At 34.6% G+C, this 13870-nt stretch overlaps 1 pseudogene; it reads left to right on the top strand.

Moving 5' to 3' along the window:
- Positions 1-10071: 10071 nt before the first annotated feature.
- Positions 10072-10418, top strand: LOC107516605 (annotated as a pseudogene).
- The last annotated feature ends 3452 nt before the right edge of the window (positions 10419-13870 follow it).

Below are 13870 nucleotides of genomic sequence, written 5' to 3'. Positions count from 1 at the left end.
CATGAAGTAATGACATTTTTTTCGAAGTGAATTCAAATCTTCACAATTGTTACTGTGGTAATCTCTTATATTTGCATCCTAAGATATTAAAGTTTCCCCACTATTTCTGGCAAATAATTTCTCTGTATTAACAGTATTTTAATATTTGTTTCTGTTATTTATAATTGATAAACATCTAAATTTGATATTCTCATATATATCAATTTTGTATAATGTGATATTTTATGCTTTTTTAAGAGGATTTCTTAATCTTAGGTCTACTATTTATCAATAGTTCTTTTTTTCTTCTGTCTCCTCCTCCTCCTGCTTTCCACTTCCTTTTCCTTTCTTTTTTTTTTTAAAGTTTAAATTTCTGCACTTCATTTTTGATTCTGCCTAGAATTTGGTGGCATATGGCATGAATTGAAGATGTAACTTTATTTAGCTTGATTCTCCAAAAATCATCCACAGATTAATTTAATGCAAATAAACATTCAGGCAGGAATTCATTGGAAATCTGGAAATTAACTCTAAAATTTTTCTAAAAATTTAATTACCAAGAGAACAAATAAACTTGATGTATTATATTAAAATGTATGATGAAGTTCCAATAATTAAAACAATTTGGTTTTGCAGAAAGCAACAAATGAACAAATAAAACAAACTCATAGACACAGACAACAGAACGGCGGTTACCAGAGGGATAGGGGGTGGGGAAAGAGCAAAAGTGGTCAAATTTATGATGACAGAGGAAGATTAGACTATCAGATTGTCTATATTTCATTACTTCTATATAAAATAATAAGAGCATCGCAAATCAATACAGAAAGAATTGATTAGTGAATAGTCTGAGGTAAACTGGTTAGCTGTTTATGTCTTTTGTGTTAACATTTATGTTTCGTTTCATTCAGAGATATTTTATAAACATAATCTGTATTTTTTCTTTTCTCAAAGCTAAAATTTTTACATATAGCACTTTTATTCAACTGGGATTCATTTTAGAATGTTGTGAAGCGAGAATTAAAATTTGTTTTATTATAGCTAACCAGTTATTCAAAAGCATTTATTTACTAACTCTTCCCCTTCATTGATTTCTTATACCTCCTTTAGTTCATACACAACCTCCTTTAGTTCATACTTCCTTTAGTTCATAAACTCACAGGCAATAGCACATGCACAGAGTGTGTTTCTATTCTGTCTAATATGCTCAACAAAACCAAAAACAGACAGTTCCAATTTCTACACTTATAGTAAGGAAGAGACATTTAAAGAAGTAATTAAACTAAGAAAAAAAAGAAGTAATTAAACTAAGCAAAAATGTTTTGTAATTGGGGAAGTTTCTTCTGTCTCTAACTGTAATTCGAATGCTAGGTTTCTATAACGTTCAGATATAAGATTCCCTATTCTAGTCTTTCTTTTTATGCGACACCACATATTTTTATGGCTTTTAATATTATTAACATGAAAATGACCCAGAATGTGTATTTCCAGTTCTGACGTGTCCTCTAATCTCCAGACTCATGTATTCAAATGCCAAGCAGAACATAATTATTTGACTGCCTCAAAGATGTCTCAAATATAACATAATCAAAACGACTCACAAATTTTCCCATAAACATGGTTCATCCTGATCTTCTCTGTCTTGATGGTAGTAGCATCCTTTAACCAGTTGAGCAAGGGAGAAATTAGGAGTAATCCTCCATCACTCTGCTATCACAACCAAACTTACACAAAATCTGTCAACTCTGCTTCTAAAATATATATGAAATGTGCCCAAATCTCTTCACTTACACTACATTTACACAGTTCCATGCTATCATCTCTCACCTACACGTTATCAAATACTTCAGACTAGTATCTCTGTTACTCCTTTTATAACTTTTTAATTTTTATTCAGAAACTAACTTAAAAAATAGTACTAAAGGTGCATTCTAAAATGGCTAGTCTTCTGCCCACCAAGACCTATGCATTTTAGTTACAGCCACATTTTAATTTTTTAAGCTATTTCTCTGAAAATTTACCTTTATATTTCTTAGTATCGGTTATAGACATGTTAGTCAATTTCCTGTAATTGTAAATAAATATTTATTTATTTACACCTCCCTACGTCTCTTTACCTTAATGGCATATCACAGTTTTCAATAATTTGATGCATAGTTTTTATTAGGGACATGAAAACACTTTCCAGAACTGAAATAACTAGTGCATCACGCTTATAGTTTCTTCGTATGATTTTCATGGGATTTTTAAAAAAGTAAATAAAATTTTATCTTCCCATTTGTTCAATTAGATCTATCATGTGTCTATCAAATATCTTTCTTAAAAACTCAGCTATATTAAATAATCTTTTCTTTTTTATTTAGACACTTTTCCTGGTGCTCTCTAATCTCCTGTTCCAGTCTGGGCCCAATGATCAGCTGTCCTGCTGAGACTTCTCTTTGCTGATTTCATTGTCAGATTTTGTTTCCAAGATATATTCTTATTCAAGTTTCATTCTGTTGTTTTGCTGGAAATCTTGGTTGCCTCTTTGTCGGTCAAGATTTGGCTCTGGACATGCTACAAATAATCTTTGTTCTTTCTTCTCTCATGATTAATAATTTGGTTTCTATAAAATTCTAGATTTGAAATAATATTCTTTCTAATGTTGAAGGCGTTCTTCCTTCACATTCTAGCAAGCTGTGCTACTTTTGAGAAATTGTCATTCTGATTCCCATTCTTTTGTTATCTCTCTGGAAACTTTTAGAAATTTATCACTGGCTTTTTAAAATTTCAGAATAAACATATTTGGCATTTTTGTTCCTTCATTTTTCTACATAGTGATGGAATCTTTCTTTCTCTTATCCTTGCCTTCTTGGCTCTGTTTTCTATTTTCCATCCTTTCCCTTTTCCATTTCTTTCCTTCCCCTTTCATCTCTTCCTTTCCCTTTCGCATACTTCCCTCTCTTCTCCTTCCTCCTATCCATTCCTTTATCTTTTACTCTTCTTTCCCTACTCACTTTCCTGCCTTCCTCCCTCTAGCTCTCTCTTTTTCTTTCCTATACAGAATCAAATCTTTACTTTTTCAATCAAGACAAACTGGAGTACAAAATAGATACAATTCCCATTTTAAAAAAAGCAGAATTAACAAACCTAATTAGCAGCATTCAGACTAAGTTGTTTTTCTATTATCCTATGAAATCAGTAACATTTTAAATATTACTATTATGAACCTCTAGATTTCAATATAATTATCAAATTCATTATAATTATTATTCCTTCGATACCAAAATTATCTCAAATTTGGCATATTGAAACTTAACTCAAAAACTTCGACATGAATATTGAGTCCTTCTGATATGACTGCAGTGGTTTCTGACATTTCGTGTTCTCTGGTACAAGATATATAAGTTAAATTTGTGCATTTCCTACCTCAGAAGGGGGACTAGATTATTTTCTGAATAGGCACTATAAGCAATAATGTTCATGATTCTGATCTATATTTCCTCTGTTTCTTTTTTAAATAAAAAACACAGACATGCATGCATATCTACACAATCTTTTTTTTTTTTCAGCCATACTACCAGTTTATCAACTTGCAAGCCAATAAAAATGTTTCTAATGGCCTTAGCATTAAATTCGCTCATTCAAGAAACATTTAGTTATTCTAAACACATGTTCTGGAATCACATTAAGTTCAAATCCTGATTCTGCCACTCAACACAATCTTATTTCCTCTTCTTTCTTATTCAGATGGTAGAAACACACACACACACACACACACACACACACACACACACAGTGGCTTTTAAAAAAATTTTTACTTTACAACATGATGTGCAAATTATTCCATATCAGTATATACTGATATTTCTCTTTTTTTAATAATCATGGAGTACTCCACTGAGTATTTATTCAACTGGTATTTTATGAATGGTTTTTAGATTGTTTCTCATACTTTATCTGATACATCTCTAGTCATACCCTTACCTGGAGCCTTTTTAAATCACTTTGTTTCAGTTATATCTCTTGTACAAAAACTATAGAGCTGTTTCCTTTTTGAGTAACACTGAAAATCGTTTTTTATTGCAATAGGTGAAATAATTCCACTTACATTAATTTCTATGACTGAAATGCTTGGTCTAAATGCTGTCATATTAATTAATATTTACCAACGGCATTATGTTATATTTACTGTTTATAAGGTTTGTTTTACTTTTTATATTTCTTTTTTGTATTTTAGATGGTTTGAATCATTTAGTTATTGTTTTATGTTAATTAATTACTTATCCAATTCCTCTGTTCTGTTTATGATGTTACATTTTATTCGTCACCTTTAATTATGTTTTTTGACTGTGACTAGTATTTATGTGGCAGTTAATGAACTCATTCTACATTAGCTCTTCTCCTCTGCTTTTAAATTTTTTATTTTTATTTTGAAATGATTTTAGATTTTCAGAGAGTTCCCATGTATATTCTACCCAAGTTCTCCTAATGTTAACATTTAAAAAATTCTTTTAAAAATTTTTTATTAAGTTTATTGGGGTAACATTGGTTAATACAATTAGATACTCTAATGTTAACATTTTAATAATCATAGTATGAGTATCAAAACTAAGATGCTAACTACAGGCTTTATTTTGAATTTTATACTATATCCATTAATGTCATTTTTCTGTTTCAGGATCCAATCCAGGATACTAGTTTCATTCAGCTTAGTTTCACGCCTCCTAACTTCCCTCTAATCTGTGACAGTTTGTCAGTATCTCTTTGTCTTTTATGATCATGACAATATTGAAGAGTACTGATCAAATATGTTGTAGAATTTCCCTAAATTTCTGTTTGTCTGATATTTGCTCATGATTATATTTGTGAGAGAAAGAATATCACTGGAGTTCTTCTCATTGTATTATATTGGGGGTACAAAGTGTCAGCATAACTTACCACAGCACTGATAATGCTAACGTTCATCACTTGATTAAGGTGGGGTCTGCTAGGTTTCTCCCCTTTAAAGTTAACTATTTTTCTTTTTTTATACTGTTTATTAGAAACAAATCACTAGGTCCAGAGTGTACTCAAGGGGAGGGGAATTATGCATATCTCCTTGAGGGGGAGGTGTCAAAGAATCTGTTGAAATATGTTAACACCACCCCAGTAACTAACAAATATTTCGGGGAGATAGATTGAGACTATCAAAATATTCCCTGCTCACTAGTTGGTCTTGCTCACAGAAATTATTACCACAGTGTTCTAAGGGCAATTTTCTATTTCCTTGATTCTTTCTACATGTATTAATTAGAATGTAAAGTTTACCTAGATATAAAATTCTTGGCTCACAATTTTTCCTTACATTTATTGAAAATATTGATCCACAGTTATCTTACTTTGTATGTTGTTTTTGAGATGACTTCCTTTCTTTGGAAGTAAGATTGTCTTTCTATCTGAAGGTACAGATAATTGTTTTTTTTTAAACTTGAAGTCTAATACTTTTAATAGGATGTATCTTGGATTTCCCTTTTCTGCATTAATTATTATAAGTATGTTTCAAACTGTATATTAAAGTCTTCTGTTATTCCTCAAATTGTTCTTAGATTATAACTTTAAATATTATTTTTATTTCATTATTTCTTTTCTTTTTCAGGGACTCCAATTTTACGTGTGGCATATCATCCTTGCTAATTTTCCATACCATCACAATCTAATTCTTTTTTACTCATTCTTTGTTTTACTTTCATTCCCTTAATCATTTCTTCTCTTCAATGATCCTAATATAGATAATAGAATCTCCTACCCCTCGAGAATCTTATAATTTCATCTTAATTACTAAAATGATTTTTTTAATCCAATTTATTCTACTTTTAGTCAGTTTTCATCTTATGTAGTTCTTTTTGTCCATCTCAGTTTTCATTATTAATAAAAGTTTCTTTCATAGTTACAAATAACTGTTTAAAGAAAATAAGTTTAGTTGAGGTGTTCTGTTGGAATTATTCTCTTTCTATGGTTGTTTGTCTTGAAAGAATTTTCATCGTATAAAATATTTCTATTCATATTTTTAGTTTGTTTTTTTTTTTTTTTGATTTTGCGTGGAGGTGGTCTATCATTTTTTATTTGGGGGGGAACACCCAGTTTTTTTTTTTCTAAATCAGCAACAATAGATGATTTTATTTAACCAGAAGGGAGCGGATACTATAGTTTACTAAGTTATTAGGGAGAGCACTCTGTGCTGGTGTAGCGATTTGCTACTTAATAGATGACTTGCCTCTGAGGGGTATGGTTAAGGATGTCTTCTGATGCCGGAGCCAGTCGGCTAAAGTCAATCAGTACCTGAAAGAGGGGGCTGAAGCCTAAGAAAAAAGAAGATAGGAAAGCGCTTCGGGAGGGCATACAGTCACTGCTGCAGCCCCGTCTTTATTTAGCACAGCCTTTATATAAGTTTTTGGATACAATAGCAAAGCACAAGGTATATCATTCAAATGCTGACATTCATGCAAGATCATATAACATCCTTGTTATCTGGGTTGTAAAACATCCCCTTATCTTAAAAGGATTTCTTTAGGAGGCAAATCTCCCCTCCAGGGTCAGTGATATTTAACTTAACCATTTACTTCCTTTAACCATTGATAACACAGTCTCAGAAGTTGCTTTATGGCTCCAAGCAGTCTCAGCAGCAGCAGCTGCTTCTTGGCTATCAGCTATGTGACTTCTTCAGTGTCTCTTAATGGCTCTCGACATTCTGACTTTGTGATTTTCTTTTGTTTCTGTAGCAATTTGTTCAAATTGAGGTCCCAAGAAACACTCTGAAATGGAGATGCACATGTAATAAGTTTGTTGAGAAATGCCCTCAGACCTAATACTTATTGAGGGAGTTAAGAAAGTAAGATTGGGCAGAGGGATACTTTGAATGTAGAAACAAGAAAGACCTTAACCAATCCCATGGAGAAGTAAGGACTTGGTATTTCCCTTCAGTATTCCTATGCACAAGGGAGGGGCCTAGAATTTGTACCATGGAACTGTCATTGGATGGAGGCTGCCCTCAAGGAGGGATATGACCTTGTAAAGAAAATTCTCTTCAGCTAAGGATATTTCATAGAGATGGAATCAGTTGAAAGCTATCAGCTATTACTAGCACTCTTACAACTGGGGAAATAAAAACGAAATCTGGGGTACAAAACAGATCCATTATAGGCCACCTTTACATTGTTCAGAGCTACTTATTTCTTATAATAAGTTCTGGAGAAAGCATCCCCCAACCCCCTAACTTGGGTCATTTTCTTTACCTAAAAAGTCTTTAAAGGTGTTTAATAGCTAGGCCTGCAATTACTTCTGTGGTAAGACACAGGACTATACCATATTTATCTTCTCCCTCCTCTTAATTCCCTTCACCTTCACTCAATATCTCTGCAGGTCCAAGTAAATAACATGGTGAGATAATCCAGATTTACATCCCTGGGGAATCTGAGTTTTTAATTACCATTCCCTTTTCAGGTCACAATTGTTGTATTTGTTGATTTACTGTCAAAACTGAGCAAAAGAGTACCAACAGATGACAGTGGATCACCTAAATGCCAAACATATTTTTTCTGCCCCCACGGGGTAACAGCCAGATCTCTTTCTGATAACAGGACCGAATATCCCTGTAAGCCTTGTGACTTCTTTTCTAGCCTGGTGATTTTTTTGGAACAAGAAATCCAAAGTAACAAGGGGTAGCTATAGCTTTACATATGATAGGATTCTTGCTGTGTCCCCTGATAAGAGCATTTACTCTCTGAGAACAAGGATCTCTGAATCCATACGGTTCAGGGATGTGGGAATGTGGAGTGTAAATTTTCCAAGAGGGTCACTTGGAGAACTCTTGGACCCAAGTACTCAACCTCCTGAGGATATAGTCATTGATTTCTGGTAGTTGCTGCACTATGGAAGATATAGTCCTGACACCTCAACTATACCTTTGAAAGGCCATTTCATCATTTATTAAGCCATTAGGCTCCGGGTGATGTAAAGGATGATGTAAAGTTCTTTCTCCCCACTAGATTATGGAGCTTCTTGTCAGGAACCACAGTAAAACCTGAGAACTTTTTATCTCCACCATGTTCACATCCTAGGCTGACTCTACATACTGTCTTTCCCAATTCCCTGTATCATGTAAATACTTGTTTGAGGGTAAACAAAATTGAAAATCTAGGAATCAGTAGAGCATATACTGAGGATCTGGTTTTATTTGTTGTCAGGACCCCAAAAGATGTATAACATCATCAGTGACATAAGTAAAGACTTTTACAATCAAAAGACATACAAGTCACACTTGATAAAGATGAAAATGTATAGTAAAATCAGGTAAGTATCATGTTGATCGGGAAAAGGAAAAATCAATTCAATTTAAAGAACTTAGAAAATTGCTCCTGGAGGACATCAGATATGAGCTCAAGGATGAGTATAATTAGGATTGAAAGAGAGAAAGGTGTTTTAGATGAGGGAAACATGAGCAAATTAATTAAAGCAAGTGCACAGAGAAACAGTGAAGGGATACATGTTGCCAAGTGCCCGGAGGTGAGTGGAGAAAAACAAGGTGATAGATAAGATACAAGTAGACTGTGGAGTACCTGGAATACCAAAAATAAAGAAAATGGATTTGGTTCCATTTTGAGGGAGTGACAGTTTTTTTCATTAATTCAACAAATATTTTCGAACACTACAAAGTGTTAGACATTGTTTAAGGTGTTGAAAATGATGTAATGAACATAACAAAGAAATCTCTTCCCTCTTATGTCTATAGCTAATGATGGGGGTCAGGAGGAAGTGACTGATTATAGATGTACTAACAAATAAAAATATAGCAAATTGAAGAATGATTAGTGAAAAGAAGGAGGGGAAAAGAGGGTAAGAAAGATAAAGTCAGCTAAACTAAAAAGGAAGAAGAGCAAATTCAGTAATTCATATGTGGAACTAAATGATATCAAATTGTTCAATGAGGGTTTTGCAAGATGTGGTGATAAATTCAACTCGGGGAGTGAAGAAATTGATGACTCTGGCTGAATCTACTACTCCTTTTAGTCTCCTCTCCAAATCTTATTCAGTTTTCATAAACCATATTAATTCCTCTAGTAATAGGTCAGATCAACCTGAGACTCTTTCTTGTTGGTTTTACATTTCATTCACAGAATAATGAGCAGAACTGTAAAAGTGAGGTCATTTACATAAGAATCAGCTAGATGATCATTAAATGACCTTAGTAACTTTAGTAAAGGTCATTTTCTTTAACCACATTGTCTCATGGGTCGGACATCTTTAATCAATGTCAGGTCATTTATATCCTTTGGGGACTGAATCTCCCCATAGAAATAGAAGGATGTCATTGCAGGAAAATCTCTTTAGCACTTGATGGAAAATGTTAACTTTGCATTACAGGGAACATAATTATTGACACTGATCAACAGTCGCACAGATTTTCATTGATTTAATCTTGAATGTTTTAAAGATCAAAATTTATATTCTGAAATTCTATGAGAACTAAACATCATGAAGAAAACAAAATGTATATTCTGAAATTCTATGAGAACTAAACATCGTGAAGAAAACAATGAGGTATTACAAAACTCTCCTCAGTGAAATCTAGGTAAGGGAAGTATGCTAATTTGTTTTTCCTTTAAGTATTAGCATCCATAAATGTTTATTTATCTGAATTATTTAGCAATCCTAAAATTTTTCTTCTTAGATTTCAACTTCTTACTTATCTTTCCAGCTCTTCTCAAAACTGAAGATCATGGGAACTAAGATGAGAATCACACTGCAATTCACTCTGACCTTTTCTATTTATAAGGTAGAATTTCAAAATACTGTATGCAAATGTGAACACAGACAAATTCTGTTAAGTAATTCAGGCATATATATTGAAAGTTATTTCTAAATTAGCTAACTAATTAAGTGGCTTTTATTTAATTTTTTAACACCTACAGCATCTTATATTCCTAGGTGGCATTTAATATTTTTAAATGAACAAATAAATAAGAATTTCAGCCTGTATATAGGCTGAAAAATTTTATGTACCAATAGGCTGGTTGTCATTAATGAGACAAGAGATGAAAAATGTTGGGGCTCTTTTGGCTCTTCGCTTCCAAGATGACCAAAAAAGAAAGGAACAATGGTCATGTCAAAAAGGGCTGGGGCATGTACAGCCTATTTGCTGCACCAGCTGCGCCCGATGCATGCCCAAGGACAGGGCCATTATGGAGTTCATCATCTGAAACATAGTAGAGGCCTCAGCCATGAGAGACATTTCTGAAGCGAGTGTCTTCAATGCATGTGTACTTCCAAAGCTATATGTGAAACTGCATTATTGTGTGAGTTGTGCCACTCACAGCAAGGTAGTCAGGAATCGTTCTTGCGAGGCCTGGAAGGAGCAAACACCTCCACCCCAATTTAGACCTGCAGGAGCTGCCTCATGACCTCCACCAAAGCCTATGTAAGGAGCTAACTCTGAAGAACTATGCTCTGGAAAAAAATAAAGCAGAAATTATACTTAAAAAAAATTATTGGCAAAAATAGGGAGAAAAGGGAACACTGGTGCACTGTTGATAGGAATGTAAATTGGTATAGCTCTAAGAAAAACAGTATGAAAGTTTTTCAAAAAAATTAAAAATAGAACTACCATATAATCCAGCAATCCCACTTTTGGGTATCTATCCAAAGACAATGAAATTACTGTCTTAAATAGATCTGCAGTCCCATGTTCACTGCAACATTATTCACAATAGCCAAGATATGGAAACAACCTCAGTGTCCATCATGGCGTGAAGGGATAAAGACAATGTGGTATATAAGTATAAATATATATCTCCTATATTATATACACACACACACACCATACACCACACACATACATGCACACACATACACACACAATGTCCTCACTTAACATCATGGATAGGTTCTTGGATACTGTGACTTTAAGCAAAAGAACATAAAACAAAGCCAATTTTTCCATAGGCTAATATAAATGAGTTAAGTTACTACAGTGCATTTCTGCTCACGAAAACATCAAACTTCTAAATAAAGCCACCTAAAAATAAAGCCCTCTAACACTTCTAATAGTAAATATTGAAATAAATGTGAGCTATACATACATTTAAAAAATGAATAAAATAGAGGATTCTCAAGAAACATGGTGGAGTGAGAGAGGTTCTCAGATCTCTCCCCTTGAAACAACAATAAGCTGAACATCTAAAACTTGGCAAAAAATACCCAAACTGCACACCAGCATGTCTGAGCGTGGGTTCTGTGCATAAAAGCCATCAACAGGTCAGAATCCTGGGTATTTGGAGAGGAACTGGGAAAACAAAGAAGCTGCCTCTCACAGCCACCAGAGCTCCTTGCAGGAGAAGAGGGAGGGGTGAAGGTGTGGCAATGTCCATGATCAGCCCTACCTGGACGTACTGGAACTTCTAGTAGGGCCAAGTCATCAGGGCAGAAAGCAAAGAAGCAGGACGGAACAGCTGAGAAACAACAGTTATTTTTCACCAGGCCTGGCTCCAAAACGGAGGCTGAGCTGCAGTCCCCAACCTCCAATCCAGAGACTCCCTTCTCCCAAACCCTACAAGGCTGAACACCACAGAGCCCTAGGGAAATATGAGCAAAGGCTGACAAGACTGAAGCTACCTCTCCCAGCATCTGGGGCTCCCTGCAGGAGGAAGGGGAGGGGTGAAGGTGTGGTGACTTCTTTGATCAGTCTTCCTGGAAGTAACAGAACTTCTAGCAGCTGGCAACAGGGACTAGTTATCAGGGCAGAAAGCAGAGAAGTGGGAGGAAGAGAAACAACAGTTGATTTTTACCGGCCCCGGTTGCAAAACTGAGGCTGAACTGCAGCCCCAAGCTCCCAAACCAGAGGGCCGCTTCCTGCATATCCTCTGAGACCAATCACCACAGAGCCCCAGGGGAATCTGAGCAACTCTACAGAAGCTGTGGCTAACACTACAGAAACTGTCGCGAACGCTGACAGGGACTGAAACTGAGAGTAGCAAGTGTGATTAAATGTCTACAAGAAAATAAAAAAATACATTTAGGCATTATATAAAGCAGGGATCCAAGAGGCTTAGACGCCACTACTGGACACTAAAAGAAAAGTGCCTTCTTTGCAGCATGCTTTATATAATAAATATTTCTGGAAAAACAGTAGAATACACTTCCTTTAATGCCAAGGCAGAGAAATAGTTCATTAAACATGATGAACAGCCAAAGTGACAAGGCAACTCAGAAATAAAGAGAAAAGTCTTCAAAAAATAAGCTTACAGACATAGAAATATGTGACTTAAATGACAGAGAATTCAGGAGGTACTTCTGAAAAACCTCAGTAAGATCCAAAACAACTCAAATCGACAACCACAGGAATTGGGGGGAAAAAACTATATGAGCAGAGCAAAGAGATTGAAACCCTCAAAAGGAACCAGTTAAAATTCTAGAGATGAAGAACATATTGCAAGAATTAAAAAATGAAATAGTAGCTTGGGAAATGGAGTTGATCAAATGGAGGAAAGAATCAGTGATATCGAAGACAGAAATCTAGAAATAAATCAGAAGGAAGAAGAGGGAAATTGAAGAATGAAAAATAATGAAAGAAAATACAAGAACTAGCTGATACCATCAGGAGAATAAACATAAGAATAATAGGCATTCTCGAAGGGGAGGAAAAGAAGCAGGGACTAGAAAACATTTTCAGACAAATAGTTGATGAAAATTTCCTAAATCTAAGGAATGAACTGGAACTTGGAATTCAAGAAGTCAACAGAACATCCAATTATCTCAACCCAAAAGGGCCTTCACTGAGACATATTGTATTAAAGTTATCAGAAATCAATGACAAAGACAGGGCACCCAGGGGAAAAAAAGGCAGTAACTTATAAAGGAAAACCTCTTAGATTATCATTGGACTTCTCAGCACAGACTTTACAAGCCAGAAAAGAATGGAATCAAATATTAAAACTATTAAATGAAAGGAACTACCAGCCTAGAATAATGTATCCAGCTAAACTCTCCTTTAGATATGAAGGAGAAATTAGGACCTTTCCACACATACAAAAATTGAGGGAATTCTCCACTATGAGGCCTGCACTACAGGAAATACTGAAAGGGGTCAGTTTACCTCAAACAAAATAACAAAACAACAATAAAAACACATAATTAGGAGTAAAGTGACTATCAGGCAAATAGAAGCAGAGGAGTGCAACCCTTACTAAGAACAGGGCATTATAAGCCTAAATAATAAGAAGAGAATTGCTAAGGCAAGATAGTAATGAACGTTCAGCATACATATGAACAAATTGAGACAACAATGACTGAAAAGGGGAGGATTTGAAGATCCAAATTCCCAAAGTGGAAAGGAGATAAGGCACATGCAGAAGAAAATGGAAAACTGTATATATATAACTATCCTTTACATACTTGTAATGGTAACCACAAGCCAAAGATTTAGTACTGAAGTATATAATATAAAGCAAGAAGAATCAGAAGGAAAACCCAAAAAATGCAACCAAAATAAAGAAAACAGAAACACAAAGACAAGGAAGCAAAGGAAAAACTGAGCTACCAGAAAGCAAAATGTAAAATGGCTATAAGAAGAACTCATATTTCAATAATCACCCAAAATGTAAATGGGCTGAACTTACCAATAAAGAGGCACAGAGTTGCAGAATGGATCAAAAACACAAAACCCAACCATATGCTGCCTCCAGGAGACACATCTCAGTTCCATAGACAAATATAGACTCAAAGTGAAAGGGTGGAAAATGGTATTTCAAGCAAATGTTATTCAGAGAAAAGCAGGAGTAGCAGTACTGATATCAGATGAAATAGATTTCAAAATAAAAAAGGTAAAGAAAGATACTGAGGGACACTTCATAATGATAAAGGGAAGCATGCACCAAGA

Source organism: Rousettus aegyptiacus, unplaced genomic scaffold, assembly GCF_014176215.1.
Source record: "Rousettus aegyptiacus isolate mRouAeg1 unplaced genomic scaffold, mRouAeg1.p scaffold_m13_p_4, whole genome shotgun sequence".
NCBI classification, from domain to species: domain Eukaryota; kingdom Metazoa; phylum Chordata; class Mammalia; order Chiroptera; family Pteropodidae; genus Rousettus; species Rousettus aegyptiacus.
Note: the sequence above shows the minus strand (reverse complement) of the source record. Positions and strands in the feature narration are given on the sequence as shown.